Source organism: Drosophila sechellia, unplaced genomic scaffold (assembly GCF_004382195.2).
Source record: "Drosophila sechellia strain sech25 unplaced genomic scaffold, ASM438219v1 U_207, whole genome shotgun sequence".
In the NCBI taxonomy this organism is placed as follows: Eukaryota; Metazoa; Arthropoda; class Insecta; order Diptera; family Drosophilidae; genus Drosophila; species Drosophila sechellia.
The window spans coordinates 162087-181665 of NW_022611147.1; the positions used below are offsets into that span (position 1 = coordinate 162087).

Genomic DNA, 19579 nt, shown 5'->3' on the forward strand with positions numbered 1-19579 from the left:
GGTCCACTCTGCACCCGTGCTAGCATTCTTGGCGACAGATGCGTAGCTGCCTGGCTTGGACTCGATAGGTCTAGGCGCCTTTTCTTCACCGTTGCTCGGCTTGGGCGCCTGGGCGTTTGGCACTTGCACCTTGGGTACCTGCGCCTTTTGAGGAGCCTTTTTGGAAGGCTTTTGTACCTCCGTCTGGGTACCACTGCTCTTCAAGCAGTGCTCGCTAGAAGTACCTTCGTACAGCTCTATAGCCCTGTTGTTAAGGGCTGAGAGTTCGGAAGCTATGCCCTTTGTCTCTCGTGTCACGTGCCGTTGGGTCTCGAAAGCGGATAGCAGGATATTTATCTTGCCATTCATCCTGGCGAGAATGCCCCTCAGGTCCTCGTTCTGGAGAGCCGTGGACAGGTCCGAAGACCGATGAGGGGAACCAGCTGGGGACTTCCCTCCCGTCTTTTGCGATGGCACGGCAATGTGGTCCATCGTCTTCTGGCTTGTCGCGGTCGTAGTTGCTGTAGGAGCCATGTTCTCCACCTCTACAGCATCGCTGCAGTCGCTAGTCAACGGCGGCTGGGAGCCTGCGTGCTCACCCCTCGCCACAGACGGGACTGAGATTCCGTCACCATGGGTCGGGTTACTGACTCCTCTGGTGGGGGATCTCGAAAGTCGGGAGCTCCTCCTGAACGGGTCGTTGCGATCAGGGGGACTGCCCCCCCCTGAGCTGTCCATCAACTAAAGGATGGCCTAAGTTACCTAGGCGAAGCACCAGCCTTGGAAAGGGGTTCCCACGTAGGCCACGGATTTCCCCCTGGCTTATACGGATGGAGGTTTGTACCGCCTCGACTCGGACACCAGAGCCTCTGCTTAGGCACCAAAACGGTGAGAGGTTGATATTTGGTCTGTCCGCGACCTTTGCGCCTCTTCCCCTTTCTTCACGACTTGTGCTCTCCCAGTAACCCGTAACAAAATTAACTTTAAATTAAATTTCAACGGTTTAATTTAAATTTAATTTTGAATTTCGCGCCCTACTGTCGCAACACAACACTGATCGCACGGTTGATCTGGCAACGCCGCCCTCTCCAGATCACCCGTTGCGCCTAGTTGGCAGCGCTATCAGCTGTTTTTTCAGCTGCAACAAACGCCAGCAAATAGATTACCTATTTACCTGAAACAGGCGCGCAATAAACTCGCGCGATTGTAGCGCAAAGCTGTGGCGCGACTCCACCGTGTAGCTCTGTCAGTATGCCGCACACACCGGCCGACACAACTACTATAAATTCGAATTTTCGCGCAGCGTTACTTTAAGACGTCCGTCTTCACGGCGATGTAGACTTGGTCTCCCGTTGTATTGTGTGGGCGAGTTTATATGTGTTTTGGCGGGAATAAAGTTTTGTGTTGTTTTGTGTTTGTTTGTGTGGGTGAGTGTCTTGGCTGCTATGCTCGCTGCTGCTATTGCTGGGTTTTTGGCGGGCTGTGTTGGCTTGGTTTCACATAAGTGTGAATGTGGAGATGGGTTTATTTGAGCGGTTTTTGGTGATTTGGTTGCATTTGTGTCGTTAAATTGTGTGGGTGAGTTTAAATGCATTTTGGCGGGAAAGAGATTTTGTGAAGCTGTGGGCTTGTCTATGTGGGTGTGTGTCCTGGCTGTTATGTTTGTGTTTTGCGTTTGGGTAAGGTGTGAAGAGTTTTTGGCAGGCCGTGTTGGCTTAGTTTCACTTAGTTGTGAGTGTGATGAATTTATTTGAGCGGTTTTTGATGCTTTGGTTGCATTAGTGTCATTATATTGTGTGGGTGAATTTATGTGCATTTTGGCGGGAAAGAGATTTAGTGAAGCTTTTTAACATTTCAGGTGGAGGTACGGAGACAGAATGAATTCTGTTCCGCATCCACTACTTTATTTTGCCTTTGATTACATTTTATGCAATATATAGGTACAATAATTTGAATTTTGAGTTTAACATAGCTTGGGGTGAGTTTGGGGCTTGGACATAGTTAGTATAAATTATAGTTAGTATTTTTGTAGACTTGGATTTCAGACAATGACATGGATTGGTAACATTATTGACTTGCATGTTTAGTTTACATTTTTAAAATGAAATTAATTTACAATAAACATTAACATTTTAGGCTAACATTGCTTTATTTATTTCTTTTCAGGTACCTCCGCCAGAAGGACGGAAGCACCGAGTCGCTGGGAAGTCTCGGGAGTCATCACAGGTAAGTTTTGTTGTAAGTTGGCTGTGGTCAGTTGCGGCCGCTGGAAGCGAGTCACTTGCAACATGTTGCAGGTGATTTGTTCTCATCTGCGGCATCCCACGCAGCCGTCGTTTGGTGAAGATCCGTTATATCGTCAATGGCAGTTTTATGTAATTGTTTAATGAGTTCGTTTGTATTGCAGATGCATATTGCCGGTCGTCAGGAAGAGGAGTTGCGAGTTGTCCAACGCAGCCGTCAATGCGTTTTAATTGAGCTGCTGGCATTATGGTCGTGGAGTTCGTCTCGTGGCAGAGAAGTCGTCTGTGGGGATTGTAGTTCGGACAATCACCGAAGGGAGCCAGGTGCATCGCGTCTTGTGGCCATAGCTTCAGGATTGGTTGCTTGGGGCCGCCGGTTCGAGATTTGTTGCAGAGAGCCGCCGCAACGAGATTGCCATGGAAATGGATGTAAAAATAGAATTTGGTAAGTATAATATTTGTTGTTTGTTATTTGATGATTGCATTAATTTTTGTTGTTTCAGGTACATTGAGTGGAAATTAATTTAAGGTAAGTATTATATTTGTGTATATTTGTTTATATAGTAGCGTTTGTTATTGTTTTTCAGGTACTTAAGGAGGAAACTAGTCTTGGGTGAGTATTTATTGATTTAATAATTGCGTTGATTTTTTGCTTTTCAGGTACGTTTTGTGAGGGCTAAGTTGGAGGCCCAGGTGCGCCGCGTCTTGTGGCCGTATCGCCAGGAGTGGCAGCTTGGGCCGCCGGTTCGAGGTTTGTTGCAGAGGGCCGCCGCAACTAAATAGGCATGGAAATGGATGCAAGAATAGTATTTGGTAAGTATTATATATGCTATTTGTTAATTATGTTTGCATTAATTTTTGTTGTTTCAGGTGCATTGAGTTTTTGCTTTGTAGGTGGAGGTACGGAGACAGAATGAATTCTGTTCCGCATCCACAATTTTATTTTGCCTTTGATTACAATAAATGCAATATGTAGGTACAATAATTTGAATTTTAGAGTATAACATAGCATGGGGTGAGTTTGGGGCTGGACATAGATTAGTATTTAATGTTAAGTTAGTATTTTTCTTTGTAGGCTTTAGATTATAACAGTGACATGGGCTGGTAACATTATCATATGCTTGTTTTGTATACATTTTTTTTAAAATGAAATTATTTGCAATAAACATTAAAATTTTAGACTAACATTGTTTTATTTATTTCTTTTCAGGTACCCCACCAGAAGGGCAGGAGCACCGCGTCGTTGAGGGCCTCAGGAGTCATCACAGGTAAGTTTTGTTGCATTTTGGCAGTGGTCTGTTGCGGCCACTGGAAGTGGGCCATTTGCAACAAGTATGTCCGGCCGGCGTTGCAGGTTAGTAGTTCTCGGTTTCAGCATCCCTCGCCGCGGTCGTTTGATTAAGGTAAGTTGTATCGTTAGTGGCAAGAATGTAATCCCACGAAGCTGTCATTGCGTTTATATAGAGCTGCTGGCATTATGATGGTGGAGTTCGTCTCGTTGTGGCAGAGAAGTCGTCAGTGAGGATTGTGGCTCGATCTATCACCGAATGAAGCCAGGTGCGCCGCGTCTTGTGGCCATATCGTCGGGATTGGCAGCTTGGGGCCGCCGGTTCGAGATTTGTTACAGAGGGCCGTCGCAACGTTATAGGCATGGAAATGGATGCAAAAATAGTATTTGGTAAGTATTATATATGTTATTTGTTTTTTATGATTGCGTTAATTTTTGTTGTTTCAGGTACATTGAGTGGAAATTAAATTAAGGTAAGTATTATATTTGTGTATATTTGTTTATATGATTGCGTTTGTTATTGTTTTTCAGGTACTTAAAGGAAGCTTGTCTGGGGTGAGTATTGAGTATTTTTTATAATTGCGTTGATTTTGTTTTTGCTTTTCAGGTACGTTTTAAAAGAGCTGGTTTGGAGGACCTTTGTTATTGTGCAATTGCAGCTGGGATGCCGCAGATATGGAGTCATCAAGTTGCAATTAGATAAGTATTACATTTTAAATATAAATTTCCCAGTAATAGCTTGTGTACCCTTGTTTCAATAGTTGGAGTCTTTGAGGCTGGAGCTGCGTGCTTGTCGTCAGCAGGAAGGAGCAGGCTAATAGTATCTGCTACTTTGTCTGTCCGGTTTGTTATTATTTATGTGTCCTTGGGTAATTTTTGTATCGCATTCTTATTTAATTTCCTTTCATTACAGGTTAGCGGAAAATTCGTTGAAGATACAGAGCTGAGGAGAGATATGCAATTTAAGGACATGTTTTGCAGGATGTTGGTGTGGCATCTGCGCCACGCAATTGCTCTTTATTTATGCAATGGCGTCAGGAGATGGAGACGGCATCATAAAATTGTCGGTTTTTTGTATCTATAATCGCAAAAGTTGGCGATTTTGTTTTGCTATAGTGAGGCCCGTCTCCTGATTTACGTGCGCATCATCGGCAGGATGAGGGCGAATTTTTGTATCTGCTGGATTGCCTGTCAGGTTTGCAATTTTCTGTGTCTTTGATTAATTTAGTATTATATTTTTATTAATTTTCCTTTCTTTATAGGTTGTCGGGAAGTCATTGAGAAAACGGTACTGCGGAGATTTATACAATTTGGAGACGGATTTTAATTCATTTTAATATGATGTTAGTTCCGGGATAGTGATCCTTGTGAGTGCAGTGGCATCAGGAGATGGAGACGGCGTTGTAAGGTTGTACAGTTTTTTGTGTTTATAATCGCGAAAGGTGGCGATTTTGTTTTTCTTTTGCGGAGCCGGTCTTCTCTTGATGGTTGTGTTGGATCACCAGTTGGCTCTGGTTATTGAGGTAAGTGCTTTATTTATTTGTTTTGTTTATTTTCTTATTGGTTAATTGATTTGTTTTCAGGTTTTAGCGTCAACTAATGTAGGCGCTCGTCGATCTGGAAGATTATCAGAGTTTTTACTTTGTAGGTGGAGGTACGGAGACAGAATGAATTCTGTTCCGCATCCACAACTTTATTTTGCCTTTGATTACAATAAATGCAATATGTAGGTACAATAATTTGAATTTTTGAGTTTAACATAGCATGGGGTGAGTTTTTGGGGCTTGGACATAGTTAGTTAGTATTAATTTTAAGTTAGTATTTTGTAGGCAAGGATTTCAGACATTGACATGATTGGTAACATTATCAGCTTGCATGTTTGTTTACATTTTTAAAATGAAATTATTTTGCAATAAAATTTAAAATTTTAGACTAACATTGTTTTATTTGTTTCTTTTCAGGTACCCCCATCAGAAGGACAGGAGCACCGCGTCGCAGAGAGCCTCAGGAGTCATCACAGGTAAGTTTTGTTGCATTTTGGCGGTGGTCTGTTGCGGCCGCTGGAAGTGGGCAACTTGCAACAAGTTGCAGGTGATTTATTCTCAGCTGCGTCATCCCACGCAGCCGTCGTTTGGTGAAGATCCGATTATATCGTCAATGGCAGCTTTATGCAATTGTTTAGTGAGTTTGTTTGTATTGCAGATGCGTATTGCCGGTCGTCAGGAAGAGTTGCGAAGAGTTGTCCAGCGCAGCCGTCATTGCGTTTTTATTGAGCTGCTGGCATTATGGTCGTGGAGTTCGTCTCGTGGCAGAGAAGTCGTCTGTGGGGATTGTAGTTCGGACAATCACCGAAGGAAGCCAGGTGCGTCGCGTCTTGTGGCCATAGCTTCAGGATTGGTTGCTTGGGGCCGCCGATTCGAGATTTGTTGCAGAGAGCCGCCGCAACGAGATTGCCATGGAAATGGATGTAAAAATAGAAATTGGTAAGTATAATATTTGTTATTTGATGATTGCATTAATTTTTGTTGTTTCAGGTACATTGAGTGGAATTTAATTTAAGGTAAGTATTATAATTGTGTATATTTGTTTATATAACTGCGTTTGTTATTGTTTTTCAGGTACTTATGGGGGAAGCTAGTCTGGGGTGAATATTGCATTGCGTTTATAATTGCGTTGATTTTTTGCTTTTCAGGTACGTTTTGTAGGGGCTAAATTGGAGGCCCTTGTCATTGTGTTATTGCGGCTGGAGTGCCGCGATTTTGGAGTCATCAAGTTTGCAATTAGATAAGTATTATATTATACATATATATTTCCCAGTAATAGCTTGTGTTCCCTTGTTTCAATAGTTGGAGTCTTGGAAGCTGGAGCTGCATGCTTGACGTCAGCAGGATGGAGCCGTCTGTTATCGTCTGCTACTTTGTCTGTCCGGTTTGTTATTATTTATGTGTCCTTGAGTAGTTTTTGTATCGCGTTCTTATTTATTTTCTTTTCGTTGCAGGTTAGGAGAGAATTCGTCGAAGATACAGAACTGATGAGAATAATACAATTTAAGGACAAGTTTTTTCGGCATATTGATGTGGCAGCTGCGCCACGCAAATGATCCTTATTTATGCTTTGGCATCAGGAGAAGGAGACGGCATCATAAAATTGTCAACTTTTTGTGTTTAAAATCGCGAAAGTTGGCGATTTAGTTTTGCTTTTGCGGTGCCTGTCTCATGATTTACGTGCGCATAGTCGGCAGGGTGAGGTCGCATTTTTTGTATCTGCTGGTTTGCCTGTCAGGTTTGCAATTTTCTGTGTGTCCTTGAATAATTTTGTATTATATTCTTATTAATTTTCCTTTCCTTACAGATTATCAGGAAATCATTGAAAATACAGTAATGAGGAAATTTATACAATTTGGATAAGGATTTTAATTCTTTTTAATATGATGTCGGCTCCGGGATAGTGATCCTTTTTTGTGCAGTGGCATCAGGAGGTGGACACGGCGTCTTAGGATTATTAATTTTTTGTGTTTATAATCGCGAAAATAGGCGATTTCGTTTTGTTTTTGCGACGCTCGCCACCTCTTGTCAGTTGCTTTAGATGTGGAACAGCAGTTGGTTGTGGTCAAGTAGGTAAGTGCATTTGATTGTTTTGTTTACGCTGCATTGCAGGTAGATTGCATCGGTGATGAGGGATACTGTCAGGGACCGTGTGGCGAGAAAGTTCAGGTAAGTGACGTTGTGCATGAATTGCTGCAGCGAGTCGCCTTTTATTCATCATGTTTCTGCCACGCTAATCCTTTTTATATCGATCTACCGATTTTTCTTTTATGTCCTGGTTGATTTTCTCCTCATCGTTTCTTCAGGATCAGCTGGAGTGCGTTGTCTTGGGCTTGTTCATCCGGGTGCGTTGAGGTGAGAGCATTGTTTATATTTTATTGCTGTTATTTACTTGTATTTGTATTCCAGGAAAATTAAGCTGAGTCGAGGAAGGTGGTGACCGTGCACGAGTTTGGGAGCTGACTGGAGTGCGCTTTTCCATCGGATATAGATATCGTTAATATATTTATAAATAGATGTAGATTTAATTGGATGTGTCCATGTCCAGATTATTGTTTCTTCCTTGTATGATTAAGGCCATTAAAATGTCAATTTTCTTCTCTAAGTTGTCGACTCTATTAGCTAGGTTTGTTGTGTGGTCGTCCGAGAAGCCTTTTTGTATGTATGGATTGGAGTTTCTTGGCGATGGTGTGGCTACATCAATAACTCTTGGTTTGAAACTAGCTCTGGCAGCTCTGCTGGTGGTCGGAGGGCTGTCATTGCTAGCTTGCATGGGATTTGAGTTACCTTTTTCAGGTTCCTGGTCATTTTCTTCACTCCTTTGTTTTCGGAGCATGTCCTGGTAATTTTCCAGATGTCTTTGCGCTGGATTGCTTGTCCTGGATACCAGTCTTAGCTTTGCGTTGTGTTTTGAGGTTGTCCTACCCTTTTTGGGTATCTTGTTAATATTTCGGCGCCATTTATTCAGCCGGGTTTGAATGGCAGTGTCGTGGGAAGAAAAACGTGGCCTTCTGTCGTTCGTATTTTGACGGAAGGGATTTAATACCGACTTTCTGGCAGCCTCCTGGCGGGCTTCAGCGATTGATCTGCTCAGGATTGCTGAGCTATGTGGTAGCCGAGGGGTGTTATTGCGTGGAGGAGGGCCCTGACGTCTATAAAAATTTTTAGTTGCGTCTTTAATTGTACGTATTTTGTTTGTGTCAATGTTGTTAGCCGCAAGCTTTTGTTTTTCTGCCTTGTAAACTGGGCATCCCTTGTATGCACTAATGTGCTCTCCAGAGCAGTTGACGCAGGTAGCAGGGGTGGTTCTTGGCTTGGTGCAACAGGATGACAGGTGGTCGCCAGCGCATTTCATGCATCTTGGTGGCCTCATGCATGAGTTCTTGGCATGCCTGAAGCCCTGGCATCTGTAGCACTGGACCGGCTCCCGTGTCCTGTTTTTCCTTTCAATATCCACTTTTTGTCCACCGATTTGTTTGAGTGAGATAATTTTGTCATGACTGCCGTCCTTGGCCATGACGATCTCCACTTCAAACATGCGCATGGGGCCGCCTGTAGCCGGATTCGTCATATTTCTGACGAAGCGCGCGGTGAATCCGAGTGTCAGCAACTCCTTGACAATCCACGAGCATGGAGTGGAGTGGTGGAGATGTCTGATTACTATTCGGAAGCCCCTCTCAGACTTTGGCTGGTTAGTGAATAGAGGAAAGCCGTTTGCTATAAGGACATCTTTGATTTTGTGGAAGGCGGTCATGTCCTTGGCCTGAATCCTGATCCCGTTCCCTTCAGTTGCCCTGGTAGTGTAGCTGGATTTTTTTTTTGTTTACTGGTGGAGGTACGGAGACAGAATGACTTCTGTTCCGCATCCACAATTTATTTTGCCTTTGATTACATTTTGTGCAATATATAGGTACAATTATTTGAATTTAGAATTTAACATTGCATGAGGTGAGTTGGGGATTTGGACATAGTTAGTATTTAATATTTAGTTAGTATTTTTTTTTTTTTGCTTTAGGCTTAGATTATAGACAGAAACATGGACTGGTAACATTATCATCTTATATGTTTTGTTTACATTAATAATTTGTAGTAATTTTACAAAAAACATTGAAATTAGGTACTAATATTATACATTTTATTTCTTTTCAGGTACCCCCGCCAGAAGGACGGAAGCACCGAGTTGCTGGAGGCCTCAAGAGTCATTGGAGGTGAGTATTAGTTGTGATTTGGCAGGAAATTTGCTTCGGACGCTGGATGCGCGCCACTTGCCATATGTATGTCCGGAAAGCGTTGCAGGTAATTTATTGGTGGTAAGAATATGACGCGCCGCTGTCATTTGTTGGTTTTCTCTTCCACCCTCAGTGGTAGATGTTTGCGATTATTTATTTAGCTTGTTAAATTGCAGGTCAGCTTCGGCGGTCGTCGGGAAGAGGATGCCTGAAGAAAGGTCCGGAACAGCGGTCGTCACGTAGTTTTGGAGCTGCTGCCATTATTGTGGTGTGATCTGTCTCATTATGGCAGAGGAGTCGACAGTGATGATTGTGGCTTGGTCGTTCATCTAGGGTGGCTAGGTGCGCCGCGTTTTGTGGCCATTTCGTCAGGGTTTGCAGCTTGGAGCCTCCGGAACGTGATTAGTTGCCGAGGGCCGTCGCAACGATTGGGGCCATGGAAATGGAAGTAAAATTAGAGATTGGGTGAGTATTATATTTGTTATTTGATTTTGTGATTGTGTCATTTTGTGTTTTTTCAGGTACGTTTAGTGGGAGGTAAGTATGATATTTATAATTTTTTTGTTTTTATAATTATTGCATTAATTTTGTTTTGTTTTATTTTTGTTTTTCAGGTACATTAGGTGGAAGCTAGTCTGGTGGTAAGTGTTATAATTGTTTTTAAGGTTGCATTAATATTTTGTTTTTCAGCTGCGTTTTGTAACTAATTGGGAGGCCCTTTGTTTTTGGAACATGGCAGCGGAAAAGCCGCGGGTTTAGGGTCGTCGAGTTGGCAATTAGATAAGTGTTTTGTTAAAGTAATTAATTCCCAGTTTTAGCTTGTGCTTCCTCGTTTCAGAATTTACAATCTTGGAAAGAGCAGTTGCATGCTTATCGTCAGCAAGATGGAGCCGCCTGTTGTCGCCTATTGTCGCCTGGTTATTTGCCTGTCCGGTTTGCTTTGTCCTTAATTAATTATATTTTGTATCATATTCTTATTAAAATTTTTCCTTTCGTTGTAGGTTAGCGGAAAATCCGTGGGAGATGCGATACTGAGGAAAGGAATTTTGTGTTTTTCTTTTCAGGTACATTTGGTGGGAGGTAAGTATTATATTTATAATTTATGTGTTTTTATAATTATTGCATTAATTTTGTTTTTGTTTTTCAGGTACATTTGGTGGAAGCTAATCTGGTGGTGAGTATTTTAATTGTTTTATGGTTACATTAGTCTTTTGTTTTACAGGTACGTTTTGTGACTAATTTGGAGGCCCTTTGTTTTTGAAACATTGCAACAGGAGAGCCGCGGGTTTAGTGTCGTCGAATTGGCAATTAGATAAGTGTTTATTTAAAGTAAATAATTCCCAGTATTAGCTTGTGCTTCCTTGTTTCAGAGTTCACAATCTTGAAAAAAGCAGTTGCGTGCTTTTCATCAGCAGGATAGAGTCGCCTGTTGGCGTCTATTAATTTGCCTGTCCGGTTTGTAAATTTATATTTGTCCTTAATTAATTTTCTTTGTATCCTATTCTTATTAATTTTCTTTTCGTTGTAGGTTTTCGGAAAAATTTGTGGAAGATGCGATACTGAGGAAAAGTATACAATTTGAGGACAAGTGGTACGGTTTAATTGTGTGACGTCAGCTCCGCGCTAGTGATCCTTATTGGAGAAGTGGCATCAGGAGGTGGAGACGGCATCGTAATGATGTCGATTTTTTTTGTGTTAAAAGGCAAAAAGTTGGCTTTTTTGTTTTACGTTTGGTGGAGCCGTCTCCTCTTGTCTAATGCATAGGATGTGGGTAAGCTATGTCTGCAGTGGGTGAGGTATTTGCTTTGTTTGATTTTATTTTGTTTATTTAATTTGTTGTTGATTGTTTACTTTTAGGTTTTAGCGTCAACTCGCTGTTGGCGCTCGTCAAGCTGGAAATTTATGGGAGCAGCAGAGTGTCCTGTTCGACGAGGTGGAAGCGTTGTTGGCCCGTCTTTTGCAGAGCATCAATTTGTGTAGATTTCAGCGTTGATAATAGATACTTCAAAGGACCGTGCGGCAAAAATTTCAGGTAAGTGACGTTGTGCATAAATTGCTGCAGCGAGTCGCCTTATATTCATCATGTTTCTGCCGAGCTAATCCTTTTCATATCGATCTTCCGATTCGTCTTTTAGGCTCTGGTTGGTTTTTTCCGTATCGTATCGTCAGGATCAGCTGGAGTGCGTTGTCGTAGGCTTGTTTATTCGGGTGCGTTGAGGTGAGAGTGTTGTTTATATTCCTTTGCCATTTTATAATTGAATTAGTATTCCAGGAAAATTGGGCTGCGTCGAGGAAGTTGATGACCGTGAAGGAGTTTGGAGCAGACTGACGTGCACCTGGATTTTTTATTGTGGTGTATTCTCCAGTTTATCGTGTATTTAGTTTGAATTTCTTCATTTATTCCTTCCTTCCTTTCTTCTAAGATTTCTCCCGGTTTGCTTTCTTCCTTTCTCTTCGTGTTTCTTCTCCTTTTTCCTTTTGGCTATGGCGGCGTCTTTTCCAAATTGCACAAGTAGTTCACTGTTATTCGCTTTTCGTTTGACTAATAATGTTTATTGTTGTCGCGGATTTAAACTTTGCGGCCGGAAGACAATTTTAAACAATTAATTTGTCTACTAGAGGGACGATTTTAGTTGATTTGTGCATGAGGGAGTTTGGCAAGCGATCGCGTTTATTGTTATTAAATAAGTTTAATTTAATTGTTTATTTAATTATTTAATATATTTTATTTATTTGTTTAAATTATTTTAACTTTGCTTTTTTTATTTTTCACTTTTTTTTTTTTCAACTTTACTGGTGGAGGTACGGATTTTTTGTTTACTGGTGGAGGTACGGAATTTACTTTGTAGGTGGAGGTACGGAGACAGAATGAATTCCGTTCCGCATCCACAAATTTATTTTGCCTTTGATTACATTTTATGCAATATGTAGGTACAATTATTTGAATTTAGAGTTTAACATTGCATGAGGTGAGTTTGGGGCTTGGACATAGTTAGTATTTAATATTAAGTTAGTATTTTTTTTCGTAGGCTTTAGATTATAGACAGAGACATGGACTGGTTACATTATCGTCTTGCATGTTTTGTTTACATTAATAAATTGTAGTGATTTTACAAAAAACATTGAAATTAGAGACTAACATTATACAATTTGTTTCTTTTCAGGTACTCCCGCCAGAAGGACGGAAGCATCGAGTCGCTGAGGAGCATTAGTTGTCATTACAGGTGAGTTTTTGTTGTAAGTTGGCTGTAATCTGTTGCGGTCGCTGAGAGTGGGCCACTTGCAATAAGTGTGTCCGGCCGGCGTAGCAGGTGCTTTGTTCTCGGTTGCAACATCCAGCGCAGCCGTCATTTGGTTATCGTCAGTGGCAAGATGAATCCCGCGCAGCTGTCATTGCGTATTTATAGAGCTGCTGTTCGTCTTGTTGTGGCAGAGAAGTCGTCAGTGCGGATTGTAGCTCGGTCTGTCACCGAGAGAAGCCAGGTGCGCCGCGTCTTGTGGCCATAGCGTCAGGATTGGCAGCTTGGGGCCGCCGGTTCGAGATTTGTTGCAGAGGGCCGCCGCAACGGAATAGCCATGGAAGTGAATGCAAAAATAGTATTTGGTAAGTATTATATATGCTATTTGTTTTTTACGATTGCATAAATTTATGTTGTTTCAGGTACGTTGAGTGGAATTTAATTTAAGGTAAGTCTTATATTGATGTATATTTGTTTATATAGTTGCGTTTATTATTATTTTTCAGGTACTTGAGGAGCAAGCTAGTCTGGGGTAAGTATTGTGTTGCTTTAATAATTGCGTTGATTTTTTTTTGCTTTTCAGGTACGTTTTGTAAGGGCTAAATTTGAGGCCCTTGTTATTGTGTTATTGCAGCAGGAATGCCGCGATTTTGGAGTCTTCAAATTGTCAATTAGATAAGTATTATATTATAAAAATATTTTTCCCAGTAATAGCTTGTGTTCCCTTATTTCAATAGTTGGGGTCTTTGAAGCTGGAGCTGTGTGCTTGTCGTCAGCAGGATGGAGCCGTCAACTAGCGTCAGCTACCTTTTCTGTCCGGTTTGTTATTATTTAATTGTCCTTGAGTAATTTTTGTATACATTCGTATTTATTTTCCTTTTATTACAGGTTAAGAGAGAATTCGTCGATGATGCAGAACTGAGGAGAAATATACAATTTGAGGACAAATTTTGCAGCATATTGATGTGGCATCTGTGCCACGCAAGTGGTCCTTATTTGTGCAATGGCGTCAGGAGATGGAGACGGCATCATAAAATTGTCAACTTTTTGTGTTTATAATCGCGAAAATTGGCGATTTATTTTGCTTTTGTGGTGCCAGTCTCTTGTTGTCGGTTGCGTTGAAGGATTTGCGTGCGTGGCGTCAGGATGATGGAATCGCATATCTGTATCTGCTTGTTTGCCTGGCAAGTTTTAAGTTTTTCTGTGTGTCCTTTATTAATTACGCATCATATTCTTATTGATTTTCATTTCTTTACAGGTTATCGGAAGATAATTGGGCATAAGATACTGAGGAAAATGATGCAATTTGGGGACGGATTTTTAAGCTTTTAAAAGTGATGTCAGCTCCGCGCTAGTGATCCTTATTAATGCAGTGGCATCAGGAAGTGGAGACGGCGTCTTAGGATTTTTAATTTTTTGTGTTTATAATCGCGAAAATTGGCGATTTCGTTTTGTTTTTGCGAAGCCCGCCTCCTCCTGTCGGTTGCGTTAGATGTTGATCAGCAGTTGGCTGTGGTCAAGTAGGTAAGTGCATTTGATTGTTTTGTTTAATTTGTTAATGATTAATTGTTTTATTTTTAGGTTTTAGCGTCAGTTCTTGTAGGCGCTCGTCAGTCTGAGTTTTGAGAGAGTATGGAGGCAGATAGAAGTGCGCTTTTCCATCAGATAAAGATGTCGTTTTACTAGATATAAGTATTTGTAAGTTTAATTGGATGTATCCATGTCAAGATTGTTGTCTCTTCCTTGAGTAATTATTGCCAATAAAATGTCGATTTTCTTTTCTAAATTGTCGACTCTAATTGCTAATTTTCTTGTGGGGTCATCCGATAACCCTTTTTGTAAGAAATGATTGGAGTTTCTTGGCGATGGTGTGGCTACATCAATAACTCTTGGTTTAAAACTAGCTCTTGCAGCTCTGCTGGTGGTCGGAGGGCTGTCATTGCTAGCTTGCATGGGATTTGAGTTACCTTTTTCAGGTTCCTGGTCATTTTCTTCACTCCTTTGTTTTCGGAGCATGTCCTGGTAATTTTCCAGATGTCTTTGCGCTGGATTGCTTGTCTTGGATACCAGTCTTGGCTTTGCGTTGTGTTTTGAGGTTGTCCTACCCTTTTTGGGTATATTGTTAGAGGTTCGGCGCCATTTATTCAGACGCATCTGAATGGCAGTGTCATGCGAGGAGAATCGTGGCCTTCTGTCGTTCATATTTTGTCGGAACGGATTTGACATTGACTTTCTGGCTGCCTCCTGGCGAGCTTCAGCGATTGATCTGTTCAGGATCGCTGAGCTGTGTGGCAGCCGTGGGGTATTATTGCGTGGAGGAGGGCCTTGACGTCTATAGAAGTTGTTAGTTGCGTCTTTAATTGTGCGTATTTTGTTTGTGTCGATGTTGTTGGCCGCAAGCTTTTGTTTTTCTGCTTTGTAAACGGGGCATCCCTTGTATGCACTAATGTGCTCTCCAGAGCAGTTGACGCAGGTAGCAGGGGTGGTTCTTGGCTTGGTGCAACAGGATGACAGGTGGTCGCCAGCGCATTTCATGCATCTTGGTGGCCTCATGCATGAGTTCTTGGCATGCCTGAAGCCCTGGCATCTGTAGCACTGGACCGGCTCCCGTGTCCTGTTTTTCCTTTCAATATCCACTTTTTGTCCACCGATTTGTTTGAGTGAGATAATTTTGTCATGACTGCCGTCCTTGGCCATGACGATCTCCACTTCAAACATGCGCATGGGGCCGCCTGTAGCCGGGTTCGTCATATTTCTGACGAAGCGCGCGGTGAATCCGAGTGTCAGCAACTCCTTGATAATCCACGAGCATGGAGTGGAGTGGTGGAGATGTCTGATTACTACTCGGAAGCCCCTCTCAGACTTTGGCTGGTTAGTGAATAGAGGAAAGCCGTTTGCTATAAGGACATCTTTGATTTTGTGGAAGGCGGTCATGTCCTTAGCCTGAATCCTGACCCCGTTTCCTTCAGTTGCCCTGGTAGTGTAGCTGGAGACTCCTGCTGTATAATTTAGTTTTTCCAGGAGCGGGACAATTTCTTTAACATCGTCGACGAGTATGGGTGGAGCTCTGCAGCTTAGTGGCACCAGTTTCCAAGGTGGCAGCTCAGCATCCGTATTTTGAGGAGGTGGCGTCGTTGCGCTGCGTGCAGGAGCATTGGTGCTGCAGGGTAACGGCTGGTGTGAGTGTCGATTCCTAGTTTTGGATTCCTCATATACAGATTTGGCTGCCTTGCTTTGGAAAACGGGTGTGGTGAGGGGTGGGAAAATGCTGGGAGATTTAAAATTGGAGGTCACGCATAACCGTTTTTAAACTTTGTAGGTGGAGGTACGGAGACAGAATGAATTCTGTTCCGCATCCACAACTTTATTTTGCCTTTGATTACAATAAATGCAATATGTAGGTACAATAATTGAATTTTTGAGTTTAACATAGCATGGGGTGAGTTTTTGGGGCTTGGACATAGTTAGTTAGTATTAATTTTAAGTTAGTATTTTGTAGGCAAGGATTTCAGACATTGACATGATTGGTAACATTATCAGCTTGCATGTTTGTTTACATTTTTAAAATGAAATTATTTTGCAATAAACATTAAAATTTTAGACTAACATTGTTTTATTTGTTTCTTTTCAGGTACCCCCATCAGAAGGACAGGAGCACCGCGTCGCAGAGAGCCTCAGGAGTCCTCACAGGTAAGTTTTGTTGCATTTTGGCGGTGGTCTGTTGCGGCCGCTGGAAGTGGGCAACTTGCACAAGTTGCAGGTGATTTATTCTCAGCTGCGTCATCCCACGCAGCCGTCGTTTGGTGAAGATCCGATTATATCGTCAATGGCAGCTTTATGCAATTGTTTAGTGAGTTTGTTTGTATTGCAGATGCGTATTGCCGGTCGTCAGGAAGAGTTGCGAAGAGTTGTCCAGCGCAGCCGTCATTGCGTTTTTATTGAGCTGCTGGCATTATGGTCGTGGAGTTCGTCTCGTGGCAGAGAAGTCGTCTGTGGGGATTGTAGTTCGGACAATCACCGAAGGAAGCCAGGTGCGTCGCGTCTTGTGGCCATAGCTTCAGGATTGGTTGCTTGGGGCCGCCGATTCGAGATTTGTTGCAGAGAGCCGCCGCAACGAGATTGCCATGGAAATGGATGTAAAATAGAAATTGGTAAGTATAATATTTGTTATTTGATGATTGCATTAATTTTTGTTGTTTCAGGTACATTGAGTGGAATTTAATTTAAGGTAAGTATTATAATTGTGTATATTTGTTTATATAACTGCGTTTGTTATTGTTTTTCAGGTACTTATGGGGGAAGCTAGTCTGGGGTGAATATTGCATTGCGTTTATAATTGCGTTGATTTTTTGCTTTTCAGGTACGTTTTGTAGGGGCTAAATTGGAGGCCCTTGTCATTGTGTTATTGCGGCTGGAGTGCCGCGATTTTGGAGTCATCAAGTTTGCAATTAGATAAGTATTATATTATACATATATATTTCCCAGTAATAGCTTGTGTTCCTTGTTTCAATAGTTGGAGTCTTGGAAGCTGGAGCTGCATGCTTGACGTCAGCAGGATGGAGCCGTCTGTTATCGTCTGCTACTTTGTCTGTCCGGTTTGTTATTATTTATGTGTCCTTGAGTAGTTTTTGTATCGCATTCTTATTTATTTTCTTTTCGTTGCAGGTTAGGAGAGAATTCGTCGAAGATACAGAACTGATGAGAATAATACAATTTAAGGACAAGTTTTTTCAGCATATTGATGTGGCAGCTGCGCCACGCAAATGATCCTTATTTATGCTTTGGCATCAGGAGAAGGAGACGGCATCATAAAATTGTCAACTTTTTGTGTTTAAAATCGCGAAAGTTGGCGATTTAGTTTTGCTTTTGCGGTGCCTGTCTCATGATTTACGTGCGCATAGTCGGCAGGGTGAGGTCGCATTTTTTGTATCTGCTGGTTTGCCTGTCAGGTTTGCAATTTTCTGTGTGTCCTTGAATAATTTTGTATTATATTCTTATTAATTTTCCTTTCCTTACAGATTATCAGGAAATCATTGAAAATACAGTAATGAGGAAATTTATACAATTTGGATAAGGATTTTAATTCTTTTTAATATGATTTTTTTTTTTTTTTTTTTTTTTGTAGGTGGAGGTACGGAGACAGAATGAATTCTGTTCCGCATCCACAACTTTATTTTGCCTTTGATTACAATAAATGCAATATGTAGGTACAATAATTTGAATTTTTGAGTTTAACATAGCATGGGGTGAGTTTGGGGCTTGGACATAGTTAGTTATTTAATATTAAGTTAGTATTTTGTAGGCAAGGATTTCAGACATTGACATGATTGGTAACATTATCAGCTTGCATGTTTGTTTACATTTTTAAAATGAAATTATTTTGCAATAAACATTAAAATTTTAGACTAACATTGTTTTATTTGTTTCTTTTCAGGTACCCCCATCAGAAGGACAGGAGCACCGCGTCGCAGAGAGCCTCAGGAGTCATCACAGGTAAGTTTTGTTGCATTTTGGCGGTGGTCTGTTGCGGCCGCTGGAAGTGGGCAACTTGCAACAAGTTGCAGGTGATTTATTCTCAGCTGCGTCATCCCACGCAGCCGTCGTTTGGTGAAGATCCGATTATATCGTCAATGGCAGCTTTATGCAATTGTTTAGTGAGTTTGTTTGTATTGCAGATGCGTATTGCCGGTCGTCAGGAAGAGTTGCAAAGAGTTGTCCAGCGCAGCCGTCATTGCGTTTTTATTGAGCTGCTGGCATTATGGTCGTGGAGTTCGTCTCGTGGCAGAGAAGTCGTCTGTGGGGATTGTAGTTCGGACAATCACCGAAGGAAGCCAGGTGCGTCGCGTCTTGTGGCCATAGCTTCAGGATTGGTTGCTTGGGGCCGCGATTCGAGATTTGTTGCAGAGAGCCGCCGCAACGAGATTGCCATGGAAATGGATGTAAAAATAGAAATTGGTAAGTATAATATTTGTTATTTGATGATTGCATTAATTTTTGTTGTTTCAGGTACATTGAGTGGAATTTAATTTAAGGTAAGTATTATAATTGTGTATATTTGTTTATATAACTGCGTTTGTTATTGTTTTTCAGGTACTTATGGGGGAAGCTAGTCTGGGGTGAATATTGCATTGCGTTTATAATTGCGTTGATTTTTTGCTTTTCAGGTACGTTTTGTAGGGGCTAAATTGGAGGCCCTTGTCATTGTGTTATTGCGGCTGGAGTGCCGCGATTTTGGAGTCATCAAGTTTGCAATTAGATAAGTATTATATTATACATATATATTTCCCAGTAATAGCTTGTGTTCCCTTGTTTCAATAGTTGGAGTCTTGGAAGCTGGAGCTGCATGCTTGACGTCAGCAGGATGGAGCCGTCTGTTATCGTCTGCTACTTTGTCTGTCCGGTTTGTTATTATTTATGTGTCCTTGAGTAGTTTTTGTATCGCATTCTTATTTATTTTCTTTTCGTTGCAGGTTAGGAGAGAATTCGTCGAAGATACAGAACTGATGAGAATAATACAATTTAAGGACAAGTTTTTTCAGCATATTGATGTGGCAGCTGCGCCACGCAAATGATCCTTATTTATGCTTTGGCATCAGGAGAAGGAGACGGCATCATAAAATTGTCAACTTTTTGTGTTTAAAATCGCGAAAGTTGGCGATTTAGTTTTGCTTTTGCGGTGCCTGTCTCATGATTTACGTGCGCATAGTCGGCAGGGTGAGGTCGCATTTTTTGTATCTGCTGGTTTGCCTGTCAGGTTTGCAATTTTCTGTGTGTCCTTGAATAATTTTGTATTATATTCTTATTAATTTCCTTTCCTTATAGATTATCAGGAAATCATTGAAAATACAGTAATGAGGAAATTTATACAATTTGGATAAGGATTTTAATTCTTTTTAATATGATGTCGGGTCCGGGATAGTGATCCTTTTTTGTGCAGTGGCATCAGGAGGTGGACACGGCGTCTTAGGATTATTAATTTTTTGTGTTTATAATCGCGAAAATAGGCGATTTCGTTTGTTTTTGCGACGCTCGCCACCTCTTGTCAGTTGCTTTAGAT

At 41.5% G+C, this 19579-nt stretch overlaps 6 long non-coding RNA genes across 9 annotated transcripts; all 6 read left to right on the forward strand.

Annotated features, from left to right (window-relative positions):
• The first annotated feature begins 2650 nt into the window (after nt 1–2650).
• LOC116802710 lies at nt 2651–2872 on the forward strand. The gene is made up of 3 exons (XR_004363070.1): nt 2651–2667; nt 2726–2751; nt 2810–2872. It is a non-coding gene; the product is annotated as an uncharacterized LOC116802710 (long non-coding RNA).
• A 1619-nt stretch (nt 2873–4491) lies between these two features.
• LOC116802709 lies at nt 4492–5134 on the forward strand. Its single transcript, XR_004363069.1, has 3 exons — nt 4492–4705; nt 4773–5033; nt 5094–5134. It is a non-coding gene; the product is annotated as an uncharacterized LOC116802709 (long non-coding RNA).
• Nucleotides 5135–7143: 2009 nt separating this feature from the next.
• Nucleotides 7144–7840, forward strand: LOC116802706. The gene is made up of 3 exons (XR_004363066.1): nt 7144–7223; nt 7361–7409; nt 7464–7840. It is a non-coding gene; the product is annotated as an uncharacterized LOC116802706 (long non-coding RNA).
• Nucleotides 7841–10203: 2363 nt separating this feature from the next.
• LOC116802705 lies at nt 10204–11655 on the forward strand. 4 transcript variants are annotated; one of them, XR_004363064.1, is made up of 4 exons: nt 10204–10216; nt 10812–11315; nt 11419–11501; nt 11556–11655. It is a non-coding gene; the product is annotated as an uncharacterized LOC116802705 (long non-coding RNA). The 4 variants fall into 4 exon arrangements; XR_004363063.1 differs by lacking the exon at nt 10204–10216 and adding an exon at nt 10469–10738; XR_004363065.1 differs by lacking the exon at nt 10204–10216 and having other exon boundaries at nt 10473–11054; nt 11141–11315.
• Nucleotides 11656–12396: 741 nt separating this feature from the next.
• LOC116802708 lies at nt 12397–13044 on the forward strand. Its single transcript, XR_004363068.1, has 3 exons — nt 12397–12887; nt 12945–12970; nt 13029–13044. It is a non-coding gene; the product is annotated as an uncharacterized LOC116802708 (long non-coding RNA).
• A 60-nt stretch (nt 13045–13104) lies between these two features.
• Nucleotides 13105–14308, forward strand: LOC116802707. The gene is made up of 3 exons (XR_004363067.1): nt 13105–13341; nt 13411–14046; nt 14104–14308. It is a non-coding gene; the product is annotated as an uncharacterized LOC116802707 (long non-coding RNA).
• Nucleotides 14309–19579: the final 5271 nt, after the last annotated feature.